We start from the raw sequence: 17260 nt of genomic DNA, 5'->3' as shown, positions 1-17260 counted from the left end.
GAATCTCAGGCAAGAATGCTGATCCACAGTGTGCGTGTCACCGTGGAAAAAAAGCCCATGGGTTCGTGCAGAGAGTGGTGGTACTTCAAGTATGTGTGCTCCAAAGGAACTTTACAGGTAAGCATCCCTAAACTTGAATTGGACTTGAAAACAAATGAGCACCCAACACAAAATCTCAAAATGACTAGCTTTAGATTAGCTCAAGACGTTGCTCCATTTTGAACCAATTGAAGTTGCTGAGCTGTGTTCAAGGGAAGAACCATAGTGAGTGCTTTACAGTACGCTAGTCTCAAGGTACTGTACCATATGGATCAGCATGACTGGATCAGCTGACTCAAGAAAGGAAAACCATGCATGAGAAAAGTGAAGCTGGGAAAAAATATTTTTGACCAGTACACCAGCTCGCTTCTCAGACAGAAAGACTGGGTCCACTAAGACTCCCATCTTTTAATGGAATCTGGCAAGAAAGATTCAACCCTTCCAAAGAAGAATGCACAGTTCATTCTAGAACCTCAGCCTGACCAGCCTGCATGACCTCAGTCTTATCTACATTCCGTTTCAGCTTGTTTTCCCTTAGCCACTTCAACACAGCTGCCAGAGGCAGCAGCTTCACAAGGCTTGTTAAATAAACATGTAGTGGGACGACACCAGCATATTGATGATGACACCCTATAGTTCACCCTACGTATGGGCTGGTAACTTCCATTTCATTGTATCTGAAGAAGTGTGCATGCACAGGAAAGCTTATACCTCGAATAAAACTTTGTTGGACTTAAAGGTGCCACTGGACTCAGACTTCATTCTTACCCTAGTTCAAAGCTGCAGATGATCTAATTTAAAGGTCTTATACAGATATTCAAAAGCACAGAGATAGCAGTGAGTCCTCTGGAACCCCGGTCTAAATCCCACGAAGTAGATTTGTCATCTCTTATAACTATCTACTGAGCCCAGCCAGACAGGAAAGAACACTAAGTATTTCAGTACCGTCCCCTTACTTCCCACTCTATACTCGAAATGCTTTAACAACTCTTGAGTGGACAGCCATATCAAAGGAAACAGAAACACTTAGCAAGATGAACAGCAAAGTGTCCCCTTTATCCTCCTGCAAATGGAGATCAGAACTAACAAAGCCATCTTCGGTCTAACGCCATATTTTAGAAGATCAAAGGCAAATGCATCATTCAGAAATCAGGGAGTTGCTCTACCAATTACTTGCTCCAATACTTTCCCTTTTAAAAAAAAAGTTAGAAACTGACTGAGAATTGACCATAAGCTGTTTCTCAAGCATTTCTTCAGCACTGAATGAATTACAGCCTCCTTTAGAGGCTCTGGGAAATTCTCTTGTGATAGAAAAATGTTAATAATTTTCATTGCTGATAAAATGTTAATGATTGCATTACCTACAAGATGTTACCAACCAAGACGTGCAGGAATCCAAGTCACAGAGTAACTTTCGCAACACCCCAGATTCTGTCCGCATCACTCAGGGATAGCATGCTGAAATTGCATTAAAAAAAATAAAGACCTGATGTTGCTACAGACCCCTCTGTTGCATGATCTGTCACCAAACTGACTTCTCAACCACAACAGACAGGAGACATTTTATCATCAAAGAGCTGCAGCTTGTAAAAAGACCACAGCTAGTGGACTGTCACTTTGAGATTCAGACTCAAGGGTTCTTGTGCTAAAGTACTCCAAATAACTCTGATGGTTGTGGTTCAGCTGACACAGTGGTAGTGGAGAGGTAAAGCTTCTTCACCACTGTTGCTGCCACTTCAGAGGCTTTCCAATGCACCGAAGAGCATGTTTTGTTAGATCAACTTGACCTTTAGGACGCCATCTTAGAAGTGTGCAACTCTCTTTGCGAGACAGGAAGTGTCTGCGTACCTGCTCGTCAGTTGCTCTGTAATCAATCTCTGTGTACCGCCTAATGGTTCTCCTTCTTCTGTCTTATCCGGTTTCCTGAGCTACTTAATTGTTGTGCTGTCTAGAGGGAGACAGTTTCATGGGAGGAAAGGGCTTATATATGTGCTGTCTTCCTTCCTCTTCCCTGCTGGATTTTCAATTAACATGTTAATAGGTGTTGTTATCTGGCAGAGATGTGGTTGCTCACCTCCGGTATCTGGTCACACCGGACTCTCCTAGGCCTATCTGAGAGCAAAGATTTTTCTGTTTACCAAAGCTAGAGTTTCACTGGATTCACCTTATAAAGTACTGGGTTCGCCGCATGGAGGACTCGTACTACGACATGCGGATGGACGCGTTTATTAATACCTTACAACACAACAGAGAAAATACCGGCTGTAGGCCAACTATATACAAGCCCTCAGACCACCCCCAAGTCCCATAGGTGGGTTTAAACTTCCCGCCTATGTTACCATTGGTGCCCGCAGGAGGATTCAGGATCCTAGCCCCTATTGTCCTTGCTGAGCCAAGCTCAGGTATATCTTGCCGTCACCAAGCGGTGGGCAACAGACATAACACACCTTGAATTGTGTCTGTCTTTTTACTCTGTTGGGGCTTAAAGGAGTTTGGTGTGGAGAGGCATTTCCAATCCAAGAAACAAAACAAATGGAATTAACCCCATTTCCCAGCACCATACCTCTAATCTACATCACCACCTCTCTTCCTGCAATTGCATTTTAGGACCGAATAATACAACTGGGCTTCCAATCAGGGATAGTTTGATCCTGTGTCTCTTGCTTCCTTTCAATCAGTCTCCACTTTGTCTCTGTATCAGATATGATTGGATTGTTCAGTCACCCTCCACGCAGAGACACAACCAAAATTGCCTGTACTCAGAGGAATGTCTTTATCTGCATGAGTCACTGCTCTTCAGCAGAGCTTCTTCCAGTCTGGAGGCATACCTCAAGTAAGCCACTGATGCAGAAATAGGGATGCCAGCCTCCAGGTGGGACCTGAGGATACCCCTGGCACTACAGCTCATCTCCAGACTACAGAGATCTTTTCCCCTGGAGAAAATGGATGCTTTGGAGGGTGGCATTGTACCCCACTGAGGTCCCTGTCCTCCCTGGGGCTTTGACCCAAAATCTCTAGGAGTGTTCCAACCTGGATCTGGCAACCCTATCCCCCCCATCCCCCACCAGTGGCCAGGGGGGACTTGGAAGCCCTGATTTGCAGAAAAATGATGGGGAAAGATTCCTTTTAGAATGGGTGGTGTAATGGTTTGAGTGTGAGACTAGGATCTGGGAGAACTGGGTTTGAATTCCTGGTCTGTCGTGAAAGCTCACTCATCAGTGACCTTGGCCCCATCACTCTCTCAGCCTAATGTATCTCACAAGGTAGATGTGGTGAGGATAAAATGGAGGAGGGAGTTGAAAAGTACGCAGACAGACGAGTGATTTCAGCTTAGCGTACTTTATTAGATCAGGAACAAGACAAAGTAACCAGCTCGCAGGCTGGTTTATATGTGCAACAACCCCGCACCCCAAACACACCCACACACAAGTGATTGGCTATTTACAGTGGCCGAGAGTTCCATAGGCTCTCGGCCGGGAGCCTAGCCTGCCGATAGGTGCCGGCTAGGATCCGCTTGTCCCATTGTTACTGAGAGCGAAGCTCGGTCGCTTCTCATGACCGCGTGGTGAAATGGCCACGCACGCGGTCTGAGATGGATACATTACAGGAGTCCAGTGTGAATCCTCATTGGGAAGAAAAGAGGGGTACAATCTTTTAAAAAGAATGGACAGAGCAGGGGTACAACAAGTAAAATGAGCCTGCGCTTCTCATTCAGAAAAAGGGTCTCTCTTTTATCAGAGGCTTGGGGAACACCAGGCTACTTGCTTAGAAATTAAGTTGTAAATAGATGGGGAACAAAAATGGCATTTACAAGAGAGGTTTAATATTAGTAAAAGATCAGAACTGCAAGAGAAGAGTGATCTGTTTACATTCTAATTACAGAGGGGTTATGATATACAGATGTGGCCTCTTGCTGATGATCTTTAACGATCCATTTTAATTGGCATTTCACTAGTAACCATAAGCCGCTGTGTTGCTGTTTGCAGCCAAACGTGGAGATATGAAGTTTATGGCCTTTAATTTCTCCTTTGCTCTGCACAGTTGGTGTCTGGCACACTATCAGAGTGATGGATGTGTGGGAGAGGCACGAATGATATTCCACACCGTTGCAGGAGCCCTGGCGTAAAGGAGGAGCGGCCAAAGCTGGGGGTTGTTTTGTTTTGTTTTAGGCAATGGCCCTAACTCCTGAAAAGCCAAGTTAATTGCCTGTTAAAGTGAAAACAAAACAGCACATAGAAACTCCCATAAAAGTGCTTGTGGGCTTGAAATAAGGAGGCTGCGCTGGCCACTGCATCGAACTGCGGTATCATTAATATTCTTTAACGAGCTAGCTCAGGAGCGGGGAGGGGGGGAGTCAGGAAATGGGCAGCCCCAAGTTAGAAGGGCAATCCAGCCCTCTACGTGGAGGCTTTTCATGCTCCTCCTCCTCTTTTTGGGGCTTCTGCACATCATCATCTGGGTTTTTCCTGAGCCTACTGTGGGTTTTCCCAAACCTGCTTTGGTACAATCTTTCCTGGAAAATTATACCCAACCCAAAGAGGATTTGGAAAAGGGGTGGACGGAATGGTGTGGATTTCCCCACTTCCCTGAACACATCTGGAACCACATCTGGAGCCTGTAAAGTACTGGGTTCGCCGCATGGAGGACTCGGACGACGACATGCTTTTGCACATATTTATTGTACTTCACTCCAACTAAGACTAACTCTAATGGCCCGACAGGGCCAACTATATACATATCCACCCAGCACCCCCTATTCCCATTGGAGGGTTTGAATGTCCCGCCAAGTGGCTATTGGTTGGGGCTGGGGGAAACCAGGATCCAAAGTTTCCTTTGTTCCAGGAGCCAAGCTCCTGCATGTGCCACAGACCCCTGGTGGCAGTCCACGTACATAACAGAGCCATTCCCCCTTGTGCCTGCCATTCCCCTTTCCCCCATCACTTATGGGCTTTGGGCCTGCTTTAAAAAAAAATAGCTTGTTACACATATGGTGACATAAGGAGGCAAAATGCATGCGGGGGTTAGTGGAGTTGGTGGGTATGAGGGGATACCATGGGGAATATCTCCATGTGGAAGCTTCATTACTTTGTGAATGCTTCTACATTCACAGCAGCAGGCATGTGACCAGAGCAGGGGATTGTCTCCGTGTGGGAGCAGTTGTGTTTTAAGATGCATTCTTACACCATAGAAGGCACAAAATGAGAGCGAATAGGTCTGGCTGGCACACGGTGTGTGAACTACTTGTGCATTATAGAATACTAGAAATAATGCCCGTTGCGGAAATAAATACAACGAGATCTAGAAAGAGGCTCTGGGAGAGTGCTCTGGCTTTGGGCAAACAGTGTCAGTTTCCTGTGGCGACCTCAGCAGGGTTTAATGACAGAGTCCACTGTTTTCTCCAGAGGGACTGCTCTCTGCTACCTGAAGAGCATTTGTATATTTGTGTTATCTGTAGCCGTCACCTGGAGAGTGGTAACCATTGTTATCCATTCTCCTCTCCCCTATGAGGTATGTTATGCAACTGAAAATTCCAACTGCCTTGCGGGGGGGGGGAGTTTGAGGTGTGGAATGGACTGAAGACCAATCAGCTTCCATATGCAAAAGACCAGGTTGTTGCAGCAGTTGTGGTGTGGGCGGGACCCGGGCTTTGCCTTCTGTTTGGTAGCGATATATGCTGAGGAGCAGTGCCATCAGCCATACACTAAGGGAGTGCATTTTAGAATTAGAACTTTGGCACCCACTATTCAATTATATATAAGGAGAGATACCTGAGCTATTCTACAACCAGGGTCACCAACCCCCAGGTGCAGCCTGGTGTTCTCTTGGAATCCCAGTTGATATCCAGAGACTACAGAGATCAGTGGCCCTGCAGGAAATGGCTGCTTTGGAAGGTGGACATTATACCCCACTATCCTACTGTCCCCAGGCTCCTCTCCCAAATCTCCAGGAATTTCTCAACACAGAGTTGGCAACCTTACCTGCAACACGCACAGGCAGACACAGCAGTTCCTCAGCAGATGTATTGATGGGGAAAGGGGTCCCTGAAGTTAGAAACTCACTTTGGACTAGTGACTCAGGGATCTTCACAAGTTGACCAGAAATCAGTGAGTATGAGTTGAAAATTCATTCTGGACGCTTCTTGCAAGAAAGGGGATGTAGCATGTACTCACAGTGACTGTGTAGTCCTTTGGGGGAAGGGTGCCTTAATGTGAAATAAGTTCGTGGTTCAGGGGCCAAAGGGATGCCAGGACTGGGGGAGTAGGGATGCCAACTCCAGGTTGAAAAATTCCTGGAGATTTAGGGGTAGAGCCTGGGAAGGGGGGTGGGCGGTGGGAAGGGACCTCTGCAGGGTATAATGCCACGGTCCACCCTCCAAAGTAGCCATTTTCTTCAAGGGAACTAATTTCTGGTAGTCTGAAGATCAGTTGTAATTCCAGGAGATTTCCAAGCCCCACCTTGGAAACTGGCAACCCTAACTGGAAGAACTTCCATGGGAGACAAGAGAGGAAGCCTAGCATGTACACTTAGTTAAGAACATAAGAGAAGCCAATGTTGGATCAGGGCAATGGCCCATCCAGTCCAACACTCCATCACACAGTGGCCAGAAATACCAGGTGCCATCAGGAGGTCTACCAGTGTGGCCAGGACAGTCTGTATAATAAAGTTCTGTCCTGCTTTCTGTTACTGACAAGCATTGGATCTCAATCCAGGGGGTTCATATGGCTAACAATACACTTTATTTCATGACTTTCTTCCATTATGGCTAACAATGCACTTTATTTCATGCCTTTCTTCCATTATGGCTAACAATGCACTATTTCATGCCTTTCTTCCATTATGGCTAACAATGCACTTTATTTCATGCCTTTCTTCCATTATGGCTAACAATGCACTTTATTTCATGCCTTTCTTCCATGGAACCAGCTCCCAAATGAAATTCAAGCTCTGCGGGATCTTCAACAATTCCGTAGAGCGGTGAAGACTGAGCTGTTCCGACAAGTGTTCTAACAGTCCTGGCCACACTGGCCGTCCCACATAAGCACTAGCACTTTATAACAGATGCCGCCACACTCTAATTTTAATAAGTTGTATTTATTGTATTGCTTTGTATTGTTTTAGATGTGACAATCGGTATTAATTGTATACTGGCTTTAACCATTGTAAGCCGCCCTGAGCCGCCTCAGCGGGAGGGCGGGGTAAAAGTCTAACAAATAAACAAACAAACAAATACATTATGCAACTAGAGGTGAGCTACAGAGTTTTCTCAGGATGTCTCTTCTCCAGCATGGGCATGACTTGCACTGCTTAGCTTCAGTACAGTTACTACATCATGTGCCTCCAAACATACAGTTTCACATGGATGATGAAGCATGATTTCTGTTGTAAGTAATCCAACAGGATGGAAAGAGAAAGTACAACTCACTTGCACATAAGGTGAGAGCAGTGGCTTCCTTGGTGAGTTCAGAAGTTATAGACTATTTTTAAAAACTTGGCTGGGAGTAGGAGGAAATCTTGAAATCTTGAGAAGTAGGGAATTTCCCAGAACAGGAAGCAAATAGCACCTTTGCTAGTTTCAAGATAGCTTTAAATGCTGTCACCAAAATGTATTCCGGCTTACCAGACAAGATATACCTCCCATGACTTTTCTGTGCCCCTGCCTGCATAGGTGAGGTGGGTGGTGGCTAGAGACGGGGCCTTTTTACTGGTTGCACCTCATCTTTGGAATTCCCTCCTCCATGAGGATTATCTAGCACCTGCCTTACTGTCTTTTCAGAGCCAGTCCAAAAGATTTGTTGTTTAACCCAAGCTTTTAGTGAAGGGTTTCTCTCTTTCTGGAACTGCGGTGGCTCAAGTGGTTAAGACGCTGAACTGCAGGCTGGAAGGTCGGTAGTTCAGCAGTTTGAGACCCGAGTGCCGCATGACAGAGTGAGCTCCCGTCTCTGGTTCCAGCTCCTGCCAAACTAGCACTTCGAAAGCAAGAAATTGCAAGTTGATAAATAGGTACCACTTCGGTGGGAAAGTAACAGCGTTCCATGCGCCTTGGCGTTTAGTCATGCTGGCCACATGACCACGGAAACATCTTCGGACAGCGCTGGCTCTTTGGCTTGGAAACGGAGTTGAGCACCGCAACCCGAGAGTCAGATTCGACTGGCTTTCGAGCAAGGGAAACCTTTACCTTTTATCTTTACCTTCTCTCTTTCTAAGTTATTTTATGGTCAGGATAGAAGCAAATTTTATGGAATTTTTTTGCTCGGTGTTTGTTTGATACTCTCTTATACTCCTAGCTAGCTTTTTTAAAGTATTGATATTAGTGTTTTTGTTTTAGAGTTGTACGGCATTGTTTTTACTTGTGAGCCATCTCAAAGGGGTCCCTGGAGAAGCGGTATATCAATTATCTAAACAGTATTTTTTAAAATACTCCCGCCAACCCAGCGGTTCAAAAGCGCCCTTAACCAACTAAAGCGCGAGTAGATAAATCGGGAACCTACCTTAGAAGGTAGGGGGCACCCTCCCCCATTCCGGGGGTCGTTGGAGGGCCGGTTTCGGCGGAAGGTGAATGGCGGCGGCAGCAGCGAGCGGAAAAATGGCGTCCGGAATACATCAGTGGCGAACCTGATGGCAGCGGAGAAGGCGGAGCCAGGACGACGTGTGAGCGTGGCAGCGCAGGCGGGCGGAGCCGTAAAGGACAGAGCCAGGACCGTGCCAAGCATGCCGCACGCCAGAGGGGCCTACCGATCCGCCGCGAAAAGAGGACAGCCAGAAAAGAAAGGAGCCAGAAGCCGCAGCTGAAAGACAACGGAAAGAAGCTGACCCGAGGAAAGATCCCCCCCTCCAATGGGTGCTGGTAGGGATGTCCCCACCCCTGATGAATTGTGGCCTTAGATAGGGATAATGGATAACTGTATAGCCGCTCAGAGACCCCTTCGGGGATTAGAGCGGGATAGTAAGACGAAAGACGAAAGTATTAAATAAAGACTATCGATTATAGATTGTAATAACCAAGTAAATTCATTTAGAAATTTACAAGTATATTAAGTCATAAGAACATAAGAACATAAGAGACGCCAATGTTGGATCAGGCCAAAGGCCCATCCAGTCCAACACTCTGTGTCACACAGTGGCCAGAAATACCAGTGCCATCAGGAGGTCCACCAGTGGGGACAGGACATTAGAAGCCCTCCCACTGTTGACCCCCCCCCCCAAGCACCAAGAAGACAGAGCATCACTTGCCCCAGAGTCCCTATCTATACCTTGTGGCTAATAGCCACCGATGGCTAAGTCGCACTTAGTTGTTAAAGATGAAACATGATTCATTTGTTCCAATAGTAATCATTTACTGTATTTTACTTATGAGTATTACTGATATTCACCTGACTGTAATGTTTGTTAAAAAATGGAAAAATCAATAAAATTTCTTTCAAAAAAAATTTGTATTTTTTAAAAAACCCTAAATAATTAATGATTTTGATGAATTTAGGGAACTTTTCATTCATGCTGCCCCTCTCTCTTCTAAACAAGCATACATTCCATGCTTGGGTACAGCTCACAGAGGCTTCCGCTGGTGCCAAAAATCTGCAGCCTGAGGCCGTTGCCTCATAGGAGGGTTGCCTCTGTTGGTGGACAGCATCATTTTTTTTAAGCCTCTTTAACTCTCCGCTTGGGTGTGTATTGATCCAATTAGATAATAAAGGCTTTCCTTGCAGGCAAGTATCATTTCTCTATGCAAAGGCTTATTATGCATGGGTGTTTTCCCTCGCTTTCACTGTGCATGTCCATTGGGTTTTCTTGGTCATTCTGCATTGCTCTTCATTCAGTGCTCAGTTCGCTTTCTGGTTGCTGTTTCCCTGGGTTTTCTGAGAGTGCTTTTGTGTCGATTTCCCCTTCATTTCACTTTCAAGCTGAAGGTAATTCAAAAGTGTACAGATTCCCTTGGATTTCCCCCCTGCCCTTTTTGTTGTTGTTGTTGTTGTTCAGTCGCACAGTCGAGTCCGACTCTTCGCGACCCCATGGATCATCTCCCGCCAGGCCCGCCTGTCTTCCGCTGTCCTCTGAAGTTGGCTCAATTTCATGTTCGTTGCATCGATGACACTGTCTAACCATCTCATCCTTTGCCGTCCCCGTCTTCTTTGACCTTCAATCTTTCCCAGCATCAGGGTCTTCTCCAGTGAGTGCTCCCTTCTCATTTGGTGGCCAAAGTATTTGAGCTTCAGTTTCATTATCTGGCCTTCCAGGGAACAGTCAGGGTTGGCCTTTTTACTGACCCTTGAAGGTTACTCCCTGCCCACATGGAAGTTGTTCTGCCAACTTTGCACTGTCCTCCATCGTGTCCCCCCCCCCCATCGGTGTACAAGCTTCATTTCCCCCTCATTTAAAAAATGTTTAATTCTTTTTTTCAAGCGCCATGAGTCTAGTGATATGAGACTATCACTAGTCTTGGGTTGCTGAACAAACAACATCAAAATGATGGCGCTGTGTGAGGTTTAGTTCCCTGCTGGTATTGACTTGAAAGGGGGATCAGAGAGAAGGCAAACAGCAGCATCCCCAGCGTGCAAAAAAACCACAAATGAAAAAGCGATTTCAGTGCTGCATGCAAATACAATGAAGTGTGGATTGTCAGTGCAGAATGAAATTGACATGAGATGTAAAGATAGACATTGGGATGGAAAGCCTAAAGCTTTTTTTGGGGGGGGGGGGAAATCCCTTTAATGCTTTATTGAACTAAGTTTTTTTGGGACAGGCTTTGTGGCAGTCTCTGGAAGCCTAACATTAAAATGGCGGCTGAATCACATGGGCCTTCTGCAAACTGCTAAATTTAAGAATCACTTGGGATTGATCCATTTGGAGGAAGAGTGCAATCCGCACAGGACAGGCTTTAAAAAAACTGCCAAGATCACAGCTGGTGTGCAGGATCAAATTAGAGAATCACAAAGAGAGAACCATGCAAATTTGCAAGTAAGGGCAGGAAATTAGCATAACTATGCAGCTACACTAGGGCATTGGTGAAAATACCCCCCCCCCATTTTTTTCAATTTAGTGGCACAAGACTAAAAAGCTCTCTGGAGCTTCTGCCAGAGGACTCCTCCCCCATACAAATTGCAGCCCTGTGCAAAGCATGCAGGAATTGCAGCCGACTTTGCGCGCACACACATTGCCAACAATCACGGCATTCAATGCTAGTGTCACTGGGTTCTACTGTGCATTCTGTACACTCAACACATTCCCCTATATTATGAGATCATGTGACTTCCATTTTTCACACTGGCTGTAACGCAGAAGAGAATCCTCTAGTGCCCTGCAATATGGAAAATAGGACTTCGCAGCTGCTTGTCAGTTTCAAAAAAAGGGTCTTGTCAATTTCAACCTCGGTTTCCCCCCCCCTTTGCCTGCATTCCTTTCTGTTCCCTTTCATTCAACAAACTAACACTTAAATGCATGTGCAAAACCTGAACCATGAGGATTTAAACAGAAGGTGCTTGCTGGAGGCTACTGTACAGCTGCAATAAGGCAACTGTGTAATTTTAAAAAAAACTTTGGACACCACCGCCCACACGTCACAAGTGACATTCCACCCCGGGTTAGAAAAGTGTATTTTTAAAAATGGTAGCTGCAAAATAAATACATTGGAGGAAAAAGAGTGGTGAGTAAGGTGGGCACAGAATCTGAAGTAAAGATTAAAGGCTTACTGCTCTGAAAATCTGCAGTAAAATGTTCGTGCGTAATGGGTCTGTTTTGTTCAGCAGTCCTCGTCTCTTTCTGTTTTTCATGCTCTCTGGTCTTTTTTATTAGGCTATATAAATTAAGGAAAGGGCTATGTGGCTCACAGTAGGGGATTATCTTGTGACGCATCCACTTCTCTCTGGGGTCTCCTTCATCCCTGTACTGGCGATGTACAAAGTCCCATCCTTTTTACCTGTGAAAAAAAAATAAACGATTGATCTTCCTAAAATAGCAGCTATAAGCTTTTTAATCACACACTATGCTTTTTTAGGGTTCTGATCATGAGGTTTTAAATAATAGTTTAGACCTGCTCATTCCTGAATGCTGGATGCAATTTTTTAAAATAAAGCATTGTCTGCCCTAAAAGATTCCAATTCCACTTTCATAGTAAAACAAAAATGTGCAGGAGGCTTTGCACCGTCTATTTATTTTTATCTGTTTACAAAATCTATACCCCTCCTTTCTGCCCTCATCAGGGCCATCAAGGCAGCTAAAAGATTAAGAACATACGAAATAAAAACATACCTTAAACCCATTACAACCAACACATCATTAAAACAAAGTCAATATAATAAAATACACATGAATTAAAGTAACATAGGGCAGGAAGGATTAAACCAAATGCCAGATTAAACAAAAAAAGTCTTCACCTGCTGGCCAAAGACAGCCACAGAAGAGGACAGGTGAGTCTGGGGAGACGGTTTCAGATTTTTGGTGCCATAATCACGAAGGTGTTCTACTGAGTTGCCACTCACCTAACCATAGAAGGCAGGAGTACCTGAAGCAGGGCCTCAGGAGATGACTGTAGCAGTCAGGGGAGTAGGCAGTCCTTCAGGTATGCTGATCCCTTCAGGTATGCTGATCCCAAGGCATATAGGACTTTAAAGGTCAACACCAGTACCTTGAATTATGCCCAGAAATAGATTGGGAGCCAGTACAGATTTGGCCAAGACTTGAGTGACATGGTCCCTACCACCCATGCCAGTCAGAATACTGGCTGCAGCATTCTGCAGGAAGTTTCCTAACACTTTCAAGGGTATCCCTATGTAGAGCGTTATGTCGAGTCATCATTACAGCAGGATGAACAAACTGTCTTCATTTATTGGGGAAACCTGTTCTCATACCTGTACCTTGGTAAAATACTGCCTTTACAAAATTGCCATTATTGATGATCTCTTTAGTTGCCATTCATCAGATTGCTTTTCCTATCTCAACTCCACATTTAGAAATTAAATTTTGGATGCAGTATGACTCTAATAGGAGCTGCGGTGGCTCAAGTGGTTAAGACGCTGAACTGCAGGCTGTGGAAGGTCAGTAGTTCAGCAGTTCGAGACCCGAGTGTGCCGCATGATGGAGTGAGCTCCCATCTCTGGTTCCAGCTCCTGCCAACCTAGCAGTTCGAAAGCAAGAAATTGCAAGTAGATAAATAGGTACCACTTCGGTGGGAAGGTAACAGCGTTCCGTGCACCTTGGGTGTTTAGTCATGCCGGCCACATGACCAAGGAAACGTCTTCGGACAGCGCTGGCTCTTCGGTTTGGAAACGGAGATGAGCACCGCAACCCTAGAGTCGGATTCGACTGGCTTTCTTTTTTTTTTTTGGTAAACAAATTTTTATTTTCTTAGGAACATAACATATAAGATTAAATCATTCAGTCCATTGTTTACCTCATTCCCTTCCTCCCCTCCCTCCAGTGGCTTCCCGCAATGCTTCTCCCCCTTCTTACAAATTTCATTATATCATTAACACATCATTCGGGTATAGAGTAGGTCAGGTTACCGTATTCCAGGTCCCGTCTGTTCGTATACACTCACTTCCGGTTCTGCTCTCTTGTAGCTCCGAGTCTCTTCCTGTTGGCTTCCTGATGGCTTCAGCCCTTCTTTCAGGGCTTCCTCTTCCTGTTCCAGCACCTCGGAGTATTTTTTCGTTACACCGGCCTGCTCCTCCCGCGATACAGTTCGTCAGTTTCGGTTTTTGGCTGCGCGCATATCTCAAATCCCACCGCAGGAATGTTAAACAATGTTCTTTTTTACTGTTTTAAAGCCTTCAATCAACTATTTTCTTTGCCGGAATCGGATTTCTGGGAATGTTTGGTCATTTCCCGCTCAACCGCTTGTTTCAATTTTTATCTTATCACAGTTCAGGTAAGCGGCACGTTTATTGTTATCTAGCACGATCAAATCGGGTTTCGCATTGCTTCTTTTCACTTACTGTTGTTGCCCATCTTCAAGAGGTCGGCTGGTAGAGAGCTTATGCCGGTAATCTGGCTCGAATGGCCGCTGCAGAGTTGCTTGGCACTTGCCTTCTTCGGGGGAGGAGATCAAAGCATGAAACGGCTCCTTCGGGAGCCGGATCACGCCAACCTCACACTCCCTCTTAGGCGCTGCTGCCTGCTTGTCCCCCCCCCCTCACTGGGGAGCGATGCGTTGGGCTAAAAACTGCCCAAGCTGTCAAAAGCGGCCGTCGCTCACTTCGCACAATCGCGAAAGTGTGTCAGTCCTCCATCTTAGCCCGACCGGAAGCCCGGATTCGACTGGCTTTCGAGTAAGGGAACCTTTACCTTTTACTTTATGACTCTAATGGACCAGGAGAGAATGGGGCATGATATAACCTGATCTCTCGTCAGATCTCACAAGCTAAGCAGGGTTCTTACTGGGAAGGGATACCACCAAGGAAGGCTCTGCAGAGGAAAGCAATGGCAAACCACATCTGCTTCTCACTTGCCTTGAAAGCCCCTTGCTGAGGTCTCCGTAAGTCAGCTGTGACTTGATGGCACTTTACACAGACACACAACTCTAATGCACATGCATGAAAGCACATGTACATTAAGGCTTTGGATGCATGCAGATATCATGAGAAACTGGTTTGCTTAAAAACCTGTGCGCAAACAAGACAAGCCATCTGGTTGGTCTATCAAACCTAAGTAACAAGTTTAAATGTACACATGAAAAACTATTTGTCTGCCTGTTGCCTATACTGCCATCTCTGTGACAGGTAATTTCTACTAGACAACCCTGATAGGAGTTGTTTTATGGAAAACAGAGACAGATGGAGTGTTACCACATGACATCTCCTTATTTCAGAGGTACTGCGTTTCACACTTTCAGTGTTGTGCCTGAATGGTAGGCTTGTAGGGATCTGTGTTGTAAGGGAGGGTATGGTTTAGTCTGGCAGCTTTCCTTCCTGTGTGAGCCAGGAAGAGAGAAGAATCAGATGTGCAGTAGTAACGCTTTCTGTGGTGTGTCCTTGCAAAATGCAGGCCATGAGATCAAGAGGGCAGAGCCTAGGAACTGGGAAGCAACAGGTCTCGGCTACTCCTACATCCTCTGCTATAGACCAGGTGGAGACATCTGCTGATTTTTTAAAAAGTGGTCTCAAGTCTTTTCTAAGCAGAGCTGACTTACATATGTTTGAAAGTAGTTGCATTGCAAGTGGAAGACCCTCAAGGACTCATGTGGGGTATGACTCCAGCCCTGTCTCTCCCCTCTCACCACATTTCCCCCAGTCTTTCTGTTAGATAACTCTTCCATCCCCCACCAACTCACCTGCTTGCATGTCAAAATTAAACGGCTGAGATCTGGTGTGAGATCTTGGCAGACATTTCAGGTTACCTAGACAGCTACACAACATCTGTGATGTCCCTGGGGTACTTTTATTTATTTATTTATTTATTTAATTATATTTATACCCCGCCCTCCCCGCGGAGGAGGCTAAAAGCTTGAAACTTTAGATCAAGCATGGAAATCTGGGAACACTACAGTGCATGCCAAGAGGTGGTAATTGCCACCTTTCCAAGTGGTCAGATGCGAGCCTACATTAAAAAAAAGAAAACCAGGAAGGAAGGGAGGGAGGAAGGGGCTTGTCTTTATCCCTCTCCCATTGGGATAACTTCCCTATCCCTTACAGTTCGAAAGGAAGCGTTTTCATTCTATCACTATAATTGTTATGTCGGCTGACCGCCACCAGGTGGCAGTGATATGTGCGCTAGCTTGAGTCCCCAAAACAATAGGGACTAGGCTCCTGAACTCTTCCTTCAAAAACCTATAGGACCTTTGGCGGGAAGTTTAATCCCACCAATAGGACCTAGGGGTGTCCCTTTGCCACTGTATATAGTGGGCCGCCTGGCCCGTTGTAGTTAGTTCGAGTTGTGTCCAGTAAACCATGCTTTGCATCACACCGTCTCTGTGATCTTTCATGCGTCGAACCCACTACACAACAATAATCTTCTCAGCTTTATGACTCTAGGTTTGATTTAGTAGCAGAGTGTCGGTAGCGAGCCATTGTTCTGCTTTGGCCAGAGATGTTAGCACCGCCAAGAGCTTGAGTGTTCTGTGCTTGGAGCTTGATGAGCTTCTTCCTTCAACCTCTCTCCTTTCTGCAAGCTACTAGTCTGCAGTTAGGCTCTTTCACGTGAACAGAGAGCTATCACAATAACTGAAATACTGGAGTGAATTTGGGTGGAGGGCATTTCATCACAAAGCCCATTGCAGCAGCAGAGCGATAAGCCCCAAGAGAAAGGGGCTTGCTTAAAGGCTACCCACTGAGTTGATGGCTGAGAGGAACATATTAGGGAAGTTCTAATTAGGGATATAATTGAGCTGAATATATATATATAAATATATACCTTCCCCCAATATATTTGGGTCTTTGGATGCTATCTGGGATACCAATAATCAGGTCCTGAAAAATCCTGTAAATATTCAATGGCCCCGGTCATACGGGCCAGAAAATGCGGGGGGGATGCATGGCTGTTTGCCCCGGAGGAAAATAACATGTGGTTGCGAGATCAGACTCCCTTCGAGGTCCCGTGGAGGTTCCGTTGTTAGGGGGCAGGTGCCGATCACACGATGATCCTGCAGTGCGGCAAAGAAGCTGTATGGCGCGATCACACCAGCAATCGCTAGGCGCCGCTTCCGTGGCAAACGGGATGGATTTTGTTTTTAAACTGAAGTTTGTGCATAGGCATGACTGAGCAATCGTATCTGCACATCCGAAGGCGGGTGGTGGGCTTACCGGAGAGGGAGACAGACACTTCCGGACCCCACCAGAGCTCTGAGGCATAGCCAATGGAGGGGGAGGTGGGCCCCCTCATCACACCCGCTCTAACCGCCTGTGCGACAGGGGCCATAGTGACCCTCCAGAGGTGGCAAGCCTGGTTGCAGTGGGAGGGGGCCTCTTTGTGCACATGTGCCGTTGGGCGCTTGTGCGCATCCTGTGGAAACTTGGGGGGAAAAACCTGCTGACGACGGGACATGGGCGGGCGCCGGATGCTATGGGATTCCACTGGAAACGCGATCAGGCGCCCGCCCTTGCCCCGCGGTTTCCGGAAACTAGTACCTCGGAGGTACTAGTTTTTTACCCCGCATCTTCGGCGGGAAGCCTCGGGTTCGGCATGGGAGCTCTACGTTTCCCAGATGTGGTAGTGTGATCGCACCTGGCAAATCTGCCTATCTTCCGTCTCTGTAGCATGGCTAATGTTCCGTGTGACCGCAGCCAATATTAAG

The sequence above is a fragment of the Gekko japonicus genome, unplaced genomic scaffold (assembly GCF_001447785.1).
Source record: "Gekko japonicus isolate JY-2015 unplaced genomic scaffold, Gekko_japonicus_V1.1 scaffold7, whole genome shotgun sequence".
Taxonomy (NCBI): Eukaryota; Metazoa; Chordata; class Lepidosauria; order Squamata; family Gekkonidae; genus Gekko; species Gekko japonicus.
Note: the sequence above shows the minus strand (reverse complement) of the source record.